Consider the following 13,121-nt stretch of genomic DNA (forward strand, 5'->3'; position numbering starts at 1 on the left):
CGCTTTCTCTGCTCCCCGCCCCTCCTTTGCGCGGCCCCCTAATCATGTGACGATCGCTGGGCGAGTCTGGGTGCTGCGGGGTTCACCCTGGGATCGCTGGGCGAGTCTGGGGGCATTGGGGTCAGCCTGCAAGAGCTGGGAGAGACAGGAGAACAGCTCGTGAGCAGACTGCTCCCGACCGCGGCAAATCGACACCCACCCCCACCTCGCCGCTGGTGTTTCTCGCCCCCCCCCCCTCGCTGCTGCCCACCCTCAGACCCATAGCAGAGTCCTGCAGCAGGGACAGAACAACTCCAGAGAGCAGCAGAGTCTACACTGAGCTGATGCGGAGCGGAGAAAGCAGAGGGGACGATAGTTACGCTGGCTAGGTCGGAGCCGACGGGGCGAGGGCGGCGCCATCTTGGGAAGGGCAAGCGCTGTCACGGGGAGGGCGACGCCATCTTGGGAAGGGCAGGCGCTGTCACGGGGAGGGTGACGCCATCTTGGGAAGGGCAAGCGCTGTCACGGGGAGGGCGACGCCATCTTGGGAAGGGCAGGCGCTGTCACGGGGAGGGCAATGCCATCTTGGGAAGGGCAGGCGCTGTCACGGGGAGGGCGACGCCGTCTTGGGAAGGGCAGGCGCTGTGACGGGGAGGGCGGCGCCGTCTTGGGAAGGGCAGGCGCTGTCACGGGTAGGGCGGCGCCATCTTGGGAAGGGCAGGCGCTGTCACGGGGAGGACGGTGCCGTCTTGGTGCCCTCACTTCCGTCTACATGCCCCCAGACCTCCTTTGTCACCCTCTAAGGCCCTTGAGGTGCTCGCAGCTCGCCTTGAGATGCCGGGGGAGATGTGGCTGGGGGGTCCTGGGACTGCAGGACACCCAATACCGGAGTGAGACCACCCCAATCCTGCGGGACCCCAAAACCTGGAACCCCCCAGAGACCTCTAACACAGCACCACCACTCCCCGCCCCCTCAGCTGCTTCAGGACCCTCCAGAGACCCCCCCGGAGACCCTCCAGAGGCCGCCAGACACCTCTCGATGCCCACAAAGCCCCTCTAGACGCCCCAGAATACCTCTCTGCGCCTCCCTGCAGAGGCCACTCACACCCTTGGCAGCAGGCGACAGCAAGCAGTACCTGGCCGTGCCCACAAGGTGGGAGCAGTGAGAAGAAGAGTCAGGGGCGCTAGGGACACCGAGACTCCAGCAGTGCCACACAGCAACACACACGCTGTGGGGACCTGACACAGAGACCCCGAAACCACACTGAGGCACAGACCCCCCCACTCCTCCCTGACCCTCCAGACATGACCCAGGAGCCCCTCCAGAGGTCCCCAGACACCTCTAGATGCTCCCAGAACCCTTCACATGCCCCCAAATTCCCCTTTCATACCCCCAAGCCCACTTCAGATGACAGCAGACCCTCCTTAACAGGCCCCCAACGCTCAGCAGGTCCGGCGCTGCTGTGCCTCGGGAGCAGATCAGCTGGTCTCCCTGCAGAGCTTTTTCCAGTCAATGAAAAAACAGCACACCACACACACACATGAAAGACAATCCACTGTTTTAATTGAGAGACAGTTGCTATTTCTGTTTCAAACCACACCCCACACCCCCCCGTGGCTCTGCTCAGGATGTGCTTTTCTCCTCTAGAAGCCTTTCTACAGAACAGAGGGGGGTCACGTCAAGGCCTTTCTGCACACAAATCACTGCCCTTCTGCAATCTCTCAATAAGCAGCACCGCTGTTCCTCTGCTGGAACACCTCACACTCACTCTTACACTTTCCCGGGGCTTTCCCTCCCCTCCAAGAACGTCCTGGCATTTCAAACATTTGGCATTTCAGGTCTGCAAGCAGCCTTTGTGGGAGGCTGCCCTCACCCCTCCCTCACTGCTCCTCTGCTGTATCCTCGCCCACCCCGCTGTGGCATCACAGAAGGAAAGACAGCCGAGCGGCTACGCTCCTGTTCTTTTTATCACCCCGAGCCGGGGACGGCCTTCTGGGCAAGGTTTGCAGCTTCAGCACACAGCTGAGCTTTGCTCTCACCCATTAAACCCTTTGGTGGTTTCAGCTTCCCGAGGATGTGTCGGCACAAGTCCTTGTCGGGGCACCGCAAACAGGGAGAGACAAAGCTCCGAGATCCAGGAAGAGGACGGCTGAGCAGACACTCCTAAAGAGAGAAACTTCATCAGCTGAACCTCACACTTCTCCCAGCTTTGCAACAGCAAAGAACTTTGTGAACAACACAGTGGTGCTCCTAAGGAGGTCACCAGCTTGCAAGTTATAGGAGAAATAAAAACCTTTTTATTACAGAAGCACTGGCAAAAATTTACGGACAGGAACAGCAGACGAGGAAATTCTGCGATTGAGCTAACGACAGACATCAGGCCTAGGATCTCGCTACCCTGACAAAGGATGCCAACAGGACAGAGTGAGGCCTCAGCAGCACTCCCAAAAAGCCCCACAGAGAGCCACAGGCTCTGGCCCGTGCCCCACCTACGGGCCGGCCCTCCTGGCAGCAGCGCAACACCACCTCTTCAGGAGCCCAGGGACTGACCTCAGCCCCCTAAGGGCCAGGCAAGGTTGGTTCCTGTTAGCTGCCTAAAGCAGCCTCCCCAGCCCTGCTTACAGGGACCTTGGGCTGCTGCTGGGGACAGAAGGGGGATGGAGGGCTCCACAACTCGTCACACAGACCCCGAGCACAGGGCTGTTAAGCTGACAGGGTGCCAAGGGAACAGGCTGCCATGAAGGCAGAGACCCAGGCCCTGAACTACAGGGTGGGTCACCTTGCCGCAGCAACACGACCCAGCGGCTTCGCTGCGTCCGACGAATAAAAGGAGGAAGTTCCACAGGAACAGAAGGGAAAACCTTTTCACTGTGTGTGCCAGAGCCCTGGAGCAGGCTGCCCAGAGAGTTAGTGGAGTCTCTGGAGACATTCAAAACCTGCCCCAGGTGATCCTGCACTGGCACAGGGGTTGGACCGGATGCTATTTTGGGGTCCCTTCCAACCCCTAACACTCAGTGATTCTGTGATTAGCTATGCTGGTGACAGAGTCTCACTGAGTGCTCTTTAAAATGTTTTTCTTTTCTTTCAGCCTAGGAGTTTCATATTTAAATAGACCTTCTGCTCTGTCTTCCCCCTTCCTTCTTCCATCTTGCGTCTAAACACTAGGAGAGCTTGATGAGCTGTATCCTGGGCGTCCCAACGTAACACATCTCAATTGCATACATGGATTTTGTAATCTTTTGCCCCATTGCTCGCACAGGGTGGATTAAGTTCATTACTTATAGCTTGTCAGGACAGCTGTTGAAGTGTCCTGTGCAATGCAGGAGGAGTTGAATCCCATAGGAAACCACATTACTGTGCTTTGTCAGCCTGGTTATGGTCAGAAACCTCCTTCATTTTTTTTTCTCTTAAACAGATATATCACATTAGTCCCCAGAATTAATTTGCCTCTTCTCATAATTATTTCTTTAAAACTGTCTTAGAAGTGTCTCTGTCCTTCCCTCTCTCTAGATACTGGCCTCCTGAGCCCATGGCAGACTTGCACAGAGCTACTGCGAGCACCACTCTGCACGGCCTCTGGGGGGCTTTCAAGCACAGGCAGCCCAGGAGAATCCAAACCTAACCTTGCAGCTGGCCTTAGAGCTCCTCTTTGGAAAACTCTCGCTGCCAGGGCCCACAAACCCAACATCCTCTGTCAGCAACCGGGATGTAAGAGCTGAAAAGTGTCAACAGAAATTGTACTTGGACAGCTCAGGAAGATCCTTCAATGAAAGAGCTGGCTCCTCCTGAAGGGCAAGTATGAATGGAGCTCTCAAAGTACCACACTTCAGAGCCTCCTACTTGCTAGCACTAAGACAATTGTTCATGTAGAACGACTGGCCACTCACTTCAACAAACCCCACAGAACTGGCTCCCATCAACTCTCCAGAAGACACTGCTGCACTAGCTTGGCTGCCTGACCGGCTCAGTTCAGGTGGCTTAGGATCTCACAGAGGGTACCACAAGAACTGAGGGGACTGCAGTCTTTGCAGCTTCAGCTTTCCTTCTCTGCTACTTCTTTTTTCAGATGGATTTTTTTTCAAAGGGACTGCTGGACAGCAGAACAGGATGGATGGCTGGGCCCCGAGAGCGGTGGGGAACAGAGTTAAACCCAGCCGGTGGACGGCCGGGCACGAGTGGTGTTCCCCAGGACACCCCTTGTGAGAGAGTGAGTCCAGAGAAGGGCCACAAAGCTGGTGAGGGGTCTGGATAACAAGCCTTAGGAGGAGTGGCTGAAGGAACTGGGACTGTTTAATCTGCAGAAGAGGAAGCTGAGGGAATTAAGGTGTGGTCTGGCTTCAGCTCTCAACTACTTCCACGTTGAACAAGGACAGCTTGTACTCACAGAAGGCACTGGCTGCTTGGGTTCAAGGTTCCTGCAGAGCTCAGGCTATCTCTCTTCATTAGTGAGGTCGTCCTGTCACCTAGGCAGAGAGAAGAAAATGCAGCTATGAAATTAGACCACTGGAATCGTGAGACTCGTTCTGTGTGCGACTCCAGGAGAATCCAAACCTAACCTTGGAGCTGCCCTGAAGAGCTCCTCTTTGGAAAAGTCTCGCTGCCGGGCCCCACAAACCCCACACCCTCTGTCAGCAAACCGGATGTACGAGCTGAAGAGTGTCGACAGAAACTGTACGTGGACAGCTCAGGAAGATCCTGCCAGTCCCAGCACACCAGACCTGGAATGATCAAAGAAAGTCCCTTAACAACTGTCTGTGTGTCTGCTCATAGCTTGAGGAGAACCCCCCAACTCCTTCAGGACCCCCCCCAGATTCCCCAACTTAGATGCCCACAAAACCCCTTTGGAGGCACCCAAACCCCCCATCTGATACACCCAGCTCCGTTTTAGGTACCCCCAGACGCTTCTAATGTCCCCAGACCTGCTGGTAGACCAGCCCAGAACCCCCTGACACTATCCCAGACCCTTTCAGGGGGCTCCACACCCCTTCTAGATGCCCACAAAACCCCTTCACATGCCAAAAGAAACCTTTACCTGCCTCCAAACCCCATTTGGGGGCCACTCAGACCCCTTAGCAGCGGGTGGCAGCAACCAAGTCTGTTGCTCTCACCAATTAAACCTGGATGTTAGGAAGAAGGTCTTCATAGAATAGAATAGAGCAGGTTGAAAGAGAGATTGGCCTTTGGAATGTGCTGCCCAGGGAGGTGGTGGAGTCACCATCACTGGAAGTGTTTACAAAGAGACTGGATGAGGCACTCAGTGCCATGGTTTAGTTGATTGGAATGGGATGGAATGGAATGGAATGGACCAGACCAGGTTGGAAGAGACCTTCAAGATCATCGTGTCCAACCTATCATCCAACACCACCTAATCAACTAAACCATGCAACCAAGCACCCTTTCCAGTCTCCTCCTGAACACCTCCAAAGATGGTGACTCCACCACCTCCCTGGGCAGCCCACTCCAACGGGCAATCACTCTCTCTGTGCAGAACCTCTTCCTAACCTCTAGCCTAAACCTCCCCTGGCACAGCTTGAGACTGTGTCCTCTTGTTCTGGTGCTGCTTGCCTGGGAGAAGAGACCAACCCCCACCTGGCTACAACCTCCCTTCAGGGAGTCGTAGAAAGCAAGAAGGTCTCCCCTGAGCCTCCTCTTCTCCAGGCTAAGCAACCCCAGCTCCCTCAGCCTCTCCTCACAGGCCTGTGCTCCAAACCCTTCCCCAGCTTTGTTGCCCTTCTCCGGACTCCTTCCAGCAACTCAACGTCTTGCTTAAACGGAGGGGCCCAGAACTGGACACGGGACTCAAGGTGTGCCCTAACCAGTGCCAAGTGCAGGGGCAGAATGACCTCCCTGCTCCTGCTGGCCACACTGTTCCTGATATTGGCCAGGTTGCCAGTGGCCTTCTTGGCCACCCGTGCACGCTGCTGGTCACGACCAGAAGACAGGGATCAGAAGAGTCTTTGGCCAAGCTGTAAACCTCTTCCTAACATTCAGCCTAAACCTCCCCTGGCACAGCTTGAGACTGTGTCCTCTTGCTCTGGTGCTGCTTGCCTGGGAGAAGAGACCAACCCCCACCTGGCTACAACCAGAACTGAGGGGACTGCAATCTTTGCAGCTTCAGCTTTCCTTCTCTGCTACTTCCTTTTTCAGATGGATTTTTTTTCAAAGGGACTGCTGGACAGCAGAACAGGATGGATGGCTGGGCCCCGAGAGCGGTGGGGAACAGAGTTAAACCCAGCCGGTGGCCGGCCGGGCACAAGTGGTGTTCCCCAGGACACCCCTTGTGAGAGAGTGAGTCCAGAGAAGGGCCACAAAGCTGGTGAGGGGTCTGGATAACAAGCCTTATGAGGAGTGAGTGAAGGAACTGGGACTGTTTAATCTGCAGAAGAGGAAGCTGAGGGAATTATGGTGTGGTCTGGCTTCAGTTCTCAACTCGTTCCACGTTGAACAAGGACAGCTTGTACTCACAGAAGGCACTGGCTGCTTGGGTTCAAGGTTCCTGCAGAGCTCAGGCTATCTCTCTTCATTAGTGAGGTCGTCCTGTCACCTAGGCAGAGAGAAGAAAATGCAGCTATGAAATTAGACCACTGGAATCGTGAGACTCGTTCTGTGTGCGACTCCAGGAGAATCCAAACCTAACCTTGGAGCTGCCCTGAAGAGCTCCTCTTTGGAAAAGTCTCGCTGCCGGGCCCCACAAACCCCACACCCTCTGTCAGCAAACCGGATGTACGAGCTGAAGAGTGTCGACAGAAACTGTACGTGGACAGCTCAGGAAGATCCTGCCAGTCCCAGCACACCAGACCTGGAATGATCAAAGAAAGTCCGTTAACATCTCTCTGTGTGTCTGCTCATAGCTTGAGGAGAACCCCCCAACTCCTTCAGGACCCCCCCCCGATTCCCCAACTTAGATGCCCACAAAACCCCTTTGGAGGCACCCAAACCCCCCATCTGATACGCCCAGCTCCGTTTTAGGTACCCCCAGACGCTTCTAATGTCCCCAGACCCGCTGGTAGACCAGCCCAGAACCCCCTGACACTATCCCAGACCCTTTCAGGGGGCTCCACACCCCTTCTAGATGCCCACAAAACCCCTTCACATGCCAAAAGAAACCTTTACCTGCCTCCAAACCCCATTTGGGGGCCACTCAGACCCCTTAGCGGCGGGTGGCAGCAACCAAGTCTGTTGCTCTCACCAATTAAACCTGGATGTTAGGAAGAAGGTCTTCATAGACTAGAATAGAGCAGGTTGAAAGAGAGATTGGCCTTTGGAATGTGCTGCCCAGGGAGGTGGTGGAGTCACCATCACTGGAAGGGTTTAGAAAGAGACTGGATGAGGCACTCAGTGCCATGGTTTAGTTGATGACACGAAGCTTTGTGGTGCAGCAGACACGCTGGAGGGAAGGGAGGCCATCCAGAGGGACCTTGACAGGCTGGAGAGGTGGGCACAAGCCAACCTCATGAAGTTCAATAAGAGCAAGTGCAGGGTCCTGCATCTGGGTCGAGGCAATCCCAGGCACAAATACAGGCTGGGCAGTGACTGGCTGGAAAGTAGCCCTGAGGAGAGAGACTTGGGGGTGCTGGTGGACAAAAAGCTCAACATGAGCTCTCAGTGTGCACTTGTAGCCCGCAAGGCCAATCAGATCCTGGGCTGCATCAGGAGAAGTGTGGCTAGCAGGTCGAGGGAGGTGATCCTCCCCCTCTACTCAGCCCTGGTGAGACCCCACCTGGAGTACTGTGTCCAGTTCTGGAGCCCCTATTACAAGAGGGATGTGGAGGTGCTGGAAGGTGTCCAGAGAAGGGCCACAAGGATGAGCAGAGGGCTGGAGCACCTCTCCTATGAGGACAGACTGAAGGAGTTGGGGCTGTTCAGTCTGGAGAAGAGAAGGCTCCCAGGTGACCTAATTGTGGCCTTCCAGTATCTGAAGGGGGCCTACAGGAAGGCTGGGGAAGGACTTCTCAGGATCTCAGGTAGTGATAGAACTAGGGGGAATGGAATGAAGCTGGAGGTGGGGAGATTCAGGCTAGATGTGAGGAGGAGGTTCTTCACCATGAGAGTGGGGAGACCCTGGAATGGGTTGTCCAGGGAGGTGGTTGAGGCCCCGTCCCTGGGGGTGTTTAAGAGCAGGCTGGATGAGGCTCTGTCCAGCCTGATCTAGTGTGGGGTGTCCCTGCCCATGGCAGGGGGGTTGGAACTAGATGATCCTTGTGGTCCCTTCCAACCCTGAATGAAACTATGAAACTATGACTGGAATGGAATGGACAGGACCAGGTTGGAAGAGACCTTCAAGATCATCGTGTCCAACCTATCATCCAACACTACCTAATCAACTAAACCATGCAACCAAGCACCCTATCCAGTCTCCTCCTGAACACCTCCAAAGATGGTGACTCCACCACCTCCCTGGGCAGCCCATTCCAATGGGCAATCACTCTCTCTGTGCAGAACCTCTTCCTAACCTCTAGCCTAAACCTCCCCTGGCACAGCTTGAGACTGTGTCCTCTTGTTCTGGTGCTGCTTGCCTGGGAGAAGAGACCAACCCCCACCTGGCTACAACCAGAACTGAGGGGACTGCAATCTTTGCACCTTCAGCTTTCCTTCTCTGCTACTTCTTTTTTCAGATGGATTTTTTTTCAAAGGGACTGCTGGACAGCAGAACAGGATGGATGGCTGGGCCCCAAGAGCGGTGGGGAACAGAGTTAAACCCAGCCGGTGGACGGCCGGGCACAAGTGGTGTTCCCCAGGACACAGAGGTGAGAGTATCCCCAGAGAAAGGCCACAAAGCTGGTGAAGGGTCTGGATAACAAGCCTTAGGAGGAGTGGCTGAAGGAACTGGGACTGTTTAATCTGCAGAAGAGGAAGCTGAGGGAATTAAGGTGTGGTCTGGCTTCAGCTCTCAACTACTTCCACGTTGAACAAGGACAGCTTGTACTCACAGAAGGCACTGGCTGCTTGGGTTCAAGGTTCCTGCAGAGCTCAGGCTATCTCTCTTCATTAGTGAGGTCGTCCTGTCACCTAGGCAGAGAGAAGAAAATGCAGCTATGAAATTAGACCACTGGAATCGTGAGACTCGTTCTGTGTGCGACTCCAGGAGAATCCAAACCTAACCTTGGAGCTGCCCTGCAGAGCTCCTCATAGCTTGAGGAGTACCAGAGCAGGAACAATTCCCAAAAGGTTTTCACCGCATTCCTAGGGCACTTGAAGGATTGCCCTGGCTGTAGTTAATACCTAGAAATTCCTATCAAAATCTTTGCAGCACAGCAAGGAAATTGAGGGATGGGAAGGCAATATGTACTTACACGTTAGGCAAGAATTGGCTTTGCAAACTAATCTCTCTAACTGTTGGATATGCACTGAACTTCCTCGAGGCCAAATGAGGACCCCTTTATTTGGGGAAGCCTCAATGAATTGGACTTGGGGGGCATCAGACTGGGTGACTACATCTGAGAGTAACTTCCACAATTCTCAGCATGGGAAAGATAGCTCAGAAAGCCTGGGTCCAAAGTTTGCCTTAAGAAAATATAGTATAGGAATATACTGTTGGCTGTGAGAAAGGGGGGAATTGATGAACAGAAAAGTCTCATTAACAGAACCACAGAGTTGATAAGAATTTTCCGCTTGTTAGCTGAAATGCTGGAACGCAGGGAGGGGGAGAGGGGCTGGCAGACAGCCTTTGGATAGAGAAGGAATAACAGGATTTGTCAGTGATTCACTTCTGTTAGTCTTGGACAAGATGCTCTTTTGTATACGATAAAGGACACCTGCATGATATGTGTACTTCTGCTCTTTTAGATAGATAAGCTTTGTATAGATAGGCAGCATCTGGACCTCTGTCATTATAGACAAATAACTTTTTGTATAAAAGTTTGCCCAAACCTCTCTGAAGACACACAGCTCTTTTGAAATGATCCTACCTGTGTCAGGCGCCAGAATAGAAGCACGATACAAGAGACTTACTGAGTCTCTTGTGTGTCTTTCTCTAAGTCATTATCAACGCTGTTTGCAGCACAAACCCAAACCCAAACCCACCCCGAGACACCCCCAGCTCCCACGGGAGCCTGCAGAGACCTCCCAAAGGGTCCGTCGGAGGTGCCCAGCTGCCTCCCCACGACCCTTGACCCTTTCAGATGGCCCCACCAGAACTTTACATATCCCCAGACCCTTTTAGGTGTCCCAAGACCTCCTCCGTCACCCCCAAAAGCCCTGCCGATGGCCCCAGACCACCTTCAGACGCCGGAAGGAACACACCTGGGAGTCCCGGGCCGGCAGCGACACCGGAAACCGCACTGCGAGCTCCCCGAATGCGCCAGGACCCCTTGCCCCGCCAAAGGACGGCGGTTCGCAGGCACCCTGGGGCACAGAACGGCGTCAGGCGCCGAATCAGGGCTCTCCGCCACCGCTCCGGCTCCAAAGCTGCTCAGCGCGGCGCCCGCCCCCCCGGCAAGAAAAGCGGGGCGCAGCCCGCGAGGAGGGCGCCTGCGCGGGACCGGACCCGCTGCGGCGCGGACGCCGTATCCATAGCGACCACCGGGACGCTACCCCTCTGGCGCCAGCAGAGCCGGGCTAGGGCGCAGGCGCCGTATCCATAGCGACCACCGGGACGCTACCCCCCTGGCGCCAGCAGAGCCGGGCTAGGGCGCAGGCGCCGTATCCATAGCGACCACCGGGACGCTGCCCCTCCGGCGCCAGCAGAGCCGGGCTAGGGCGCAGGCGCCGTATCCATAGCGACCACCGGGACGCTACCCCTCCGGCGCCAGCAGAGCCGGGCTAGGGCGCAGGCGCCGGATCCATAGCGACGCTCGAGTCAAGCTCTCCGCTCTCCGCTCTTCCCCTAAGAATTTTCGAGCATTCAGCGCGGTTAGGCTGCTGAAATTAGCTCCCCCGAGGCGGCACACGCCGCGGCACGGCTGCACTGCCGGCCATTACACACAGGGTTGAGCACTGAGCTCCCACGGGGCGGTATACGCCGCGGTACGGCTGCACTGCCGGCCATTACACACAGGGTGGCAGCATTGAGCTCCCCCGGGGCGGCACACGCCGCGGCACGGCTGCACTGCCGGCCATTACACACCGGGTGGCAGCATTGAGCTCCCACGGGGCCTCTGGGTACGGTTGAGGCAGCAGCCGCCACCCCCGCAGAGCCCCACCGGCCAAGCCCGGACACGCCCCCCCCCCCCCAAAAGCCCCGCGCTGCCCCGCCGGTGGCCGCCCTCCCAAGCCCCGCGCACCTCCAGCGGCTGCTATAGAGAAACCCCACAAAGCAGCAGAGACTGGCACTGACCTGGGACACAGCAGAAGAGCTCCAACCTCTACCAGCCACAAGCCTGCACTGAGCCATTTTAAAGCATCTGGTGCCATGTTGTTGAGGGCGGCGCCATGCTGGGGGGTGGGGTTCAGGCTGGGGGGCGGTGACACGCTGGGGGGGCGGTGCCACGCTGGAGGGGGCGGTGCCACGCTGGAGGGGGGCGGTGCCACGCTGGGGGGGGCGGTGCCACGCTGGGGGGGGGCGGTGCCACGCTGGGGGGGGCGGTGCCACGCTGGGGGGGGCGGTGCCACGCTGGGGGGGGGCGGTGCCACGCTGGGGGGGGCGGTGCCACGCGGGGGGGGGGCGGTGCCACGCGGGGGGGGCGGTGCCACGCTGGGGGGGGCGGTGCCACGCTGGGGGGGGGCGGTGCCACGCTGGGGGGGGCGGTGCCACGCTGGGGGGGGGCGGTGCCACGCTGGGGGGGGCGGTGCCACGCTGGGGGGGCGGTGCCACGCTGGGGGGGGCGGTGCCACGCTGGGGGGGGCGGTGCCACGCTGGGGGGGGCGGTGCCACGCTGGGGGGGGGCGGTGCCACGCTGGGGGGGGCGGTGCCACGCTGGGGGGGTCGGTGACACGCTGGGGGGGGCGGTGACACGCTGGGGGGGGCGGTGACACGCTGGGGGGGGGCGGTGACACGCTGGGGGGGGCGGTGACACGCTGGGGGGGGCGGTGACACGCTGGGGGGGGCGGTGACACGCTGGGGGGGGCGGTGACACGCTGGGGGGGGCGGTGACACGCTGGGGGGGGGCGGTGACACGCTGGGGGGGGCGGTGACACGCTGGGGGGGGCGGTGACACGCTGGGGGGGGCGGTGACACGCTGGGGGGGGGCGGTGACACGCTGGGGGGGGGCGGTGACACGCTGGGGGGGGCGGTGACACGCTGGGGGGGGGCGGTGACACGCTGGGGGGGGGCGGTGACACGCTGGGGGGGGGCGGTGACACGCTGGGGGGGGGCGGTGACACGCTGGGGGGGGCGGTGACACGCTGGGGGGGGCGGTGACACGCTGGGGGGGGGCGGTGACACGCTGGGGGGGGCGGTGCCTGCGTTGTCACCTCACTCTCAGCTTTCCATGGGTTTTATTCCCCTCCAAGGCAACACGTTGAGTTCTGAGCAGCTGAGGAGCCCTGGGGAACACCTGTACAGAAATGTTCCTCCAAGAGCTGTCAGAAAAACGTTCGTTCCCCCAGCAGGCAGCTCTGGCTTCAGAGCAAAAGCCTTCTGTGATCATTCTGTTTAGCTCAGCACCAGCTGCAGCCGTCAGTGTTACCAAACTACACAGTAATGGCCTCCTCCCGGTGCCCTCCCGGTCCCAACAGTTTCCTCCCACCAAAGGACTGGGAGAGAACTGGAAGTGAATGGGAAGAAACTGGGAGTGACTGGGAGGGCACGAGGTGGAATCTGGGAGGGAAGGAGGAGGAAACTGTCAGAGACTGAAAGAAAACTGGGAGGAAACTGGTAGAGACTAAGAGGTAGTGGAGGCTCAAGTGGGAGGCACTGGGGAGAACTGTGAGAGAGCTCCGAAGGAACTGGAAGGCACTGGGAACAACTGGGAAAAAAGTCCCAAAGAGGATCCTAAATGGGCCCAAACGGCCCCAAAGTAAACAGAGCCCAAACTGGGGTGATCTGGACCAATGGAGCCAGTGGAAGCACTTCCCACCTAAACTGCACTGACCAAAGAGAGCGCGGCTCTGCTTTCCCACTCCGGGAAATCTGCCACGCTGCAAGATGAGAAGGAGACTGGGAGGGATTGAGCTTCTCCAGCACGGAGGCGAGTGTCCTTCTGTCTCGCACTTCAGGCTGTTTACTGCAGTCAGCTCTTCTTTATCATCAGACCGTTCTTCC

At 57.6% G+C, this 13,121-nt stretch overlaps 1 long non-coding RNA gene across 3 annotated transcripts; it reads right to left on the bottom strand.

Annotated features, from left to right (window-relative positions):
* Positions 1 to 58: 58 nt before the first annotated feature.
* Positions 59 to 11,358, bottom strand: LOC137453584 (uncharacterized). Of its 3 annotated transcripts, XR_010990409.1 has the most exons (8): positions 11,256 to 11,358; positions 8,911 to 8,989; positions 6,618 to 6,779; positions 6,446 to 6,524; positions 4,537 to 4,698; positions 4,365 to 4,443; positions 2,020 to 2,143; positions 59 to 135 (listed from the first exon to the last, which is right to left on the bottom strand). It is a non-coding gene; the product is annotated as an uncharacterized lncRNA (long non-coding RNA). The 3 variants fall into 3 exon arrangements; XR_010990407.1 differs by lacking the exon at positions 59 to 135 and having other exon boundaries at positions 1,522 to 2,143; XR_010990408.1 differs by lacking the exons at positions 59 to 135; positions 8,911 to 8,989; positions 11,256 to 11,358 and adding an exon at positions 7,094 to 7,190 and having other exon boundaries at positions 1,522 to 2,143.
* Between the last annotated feature and the right edge of the window lie 1,763 nt (positions 11,359 to 13,121).

This window comes from Melanerpes formicivorus, unplaced genomic scaffold (assembly GCF_026170545.1).
Source record: "Melanerpes formicivorus ecotype bairdi unplaced genomic scaffold, bMelFor1.0.p_v2 SCAF_68, whole genome shotgun sequence".
Lineage (NCBI taxonomy): Eukaryota > Metazoa > Chordata > Aves > Piciformes > Picidae > Melanerpes > Melanerpes formicivorus.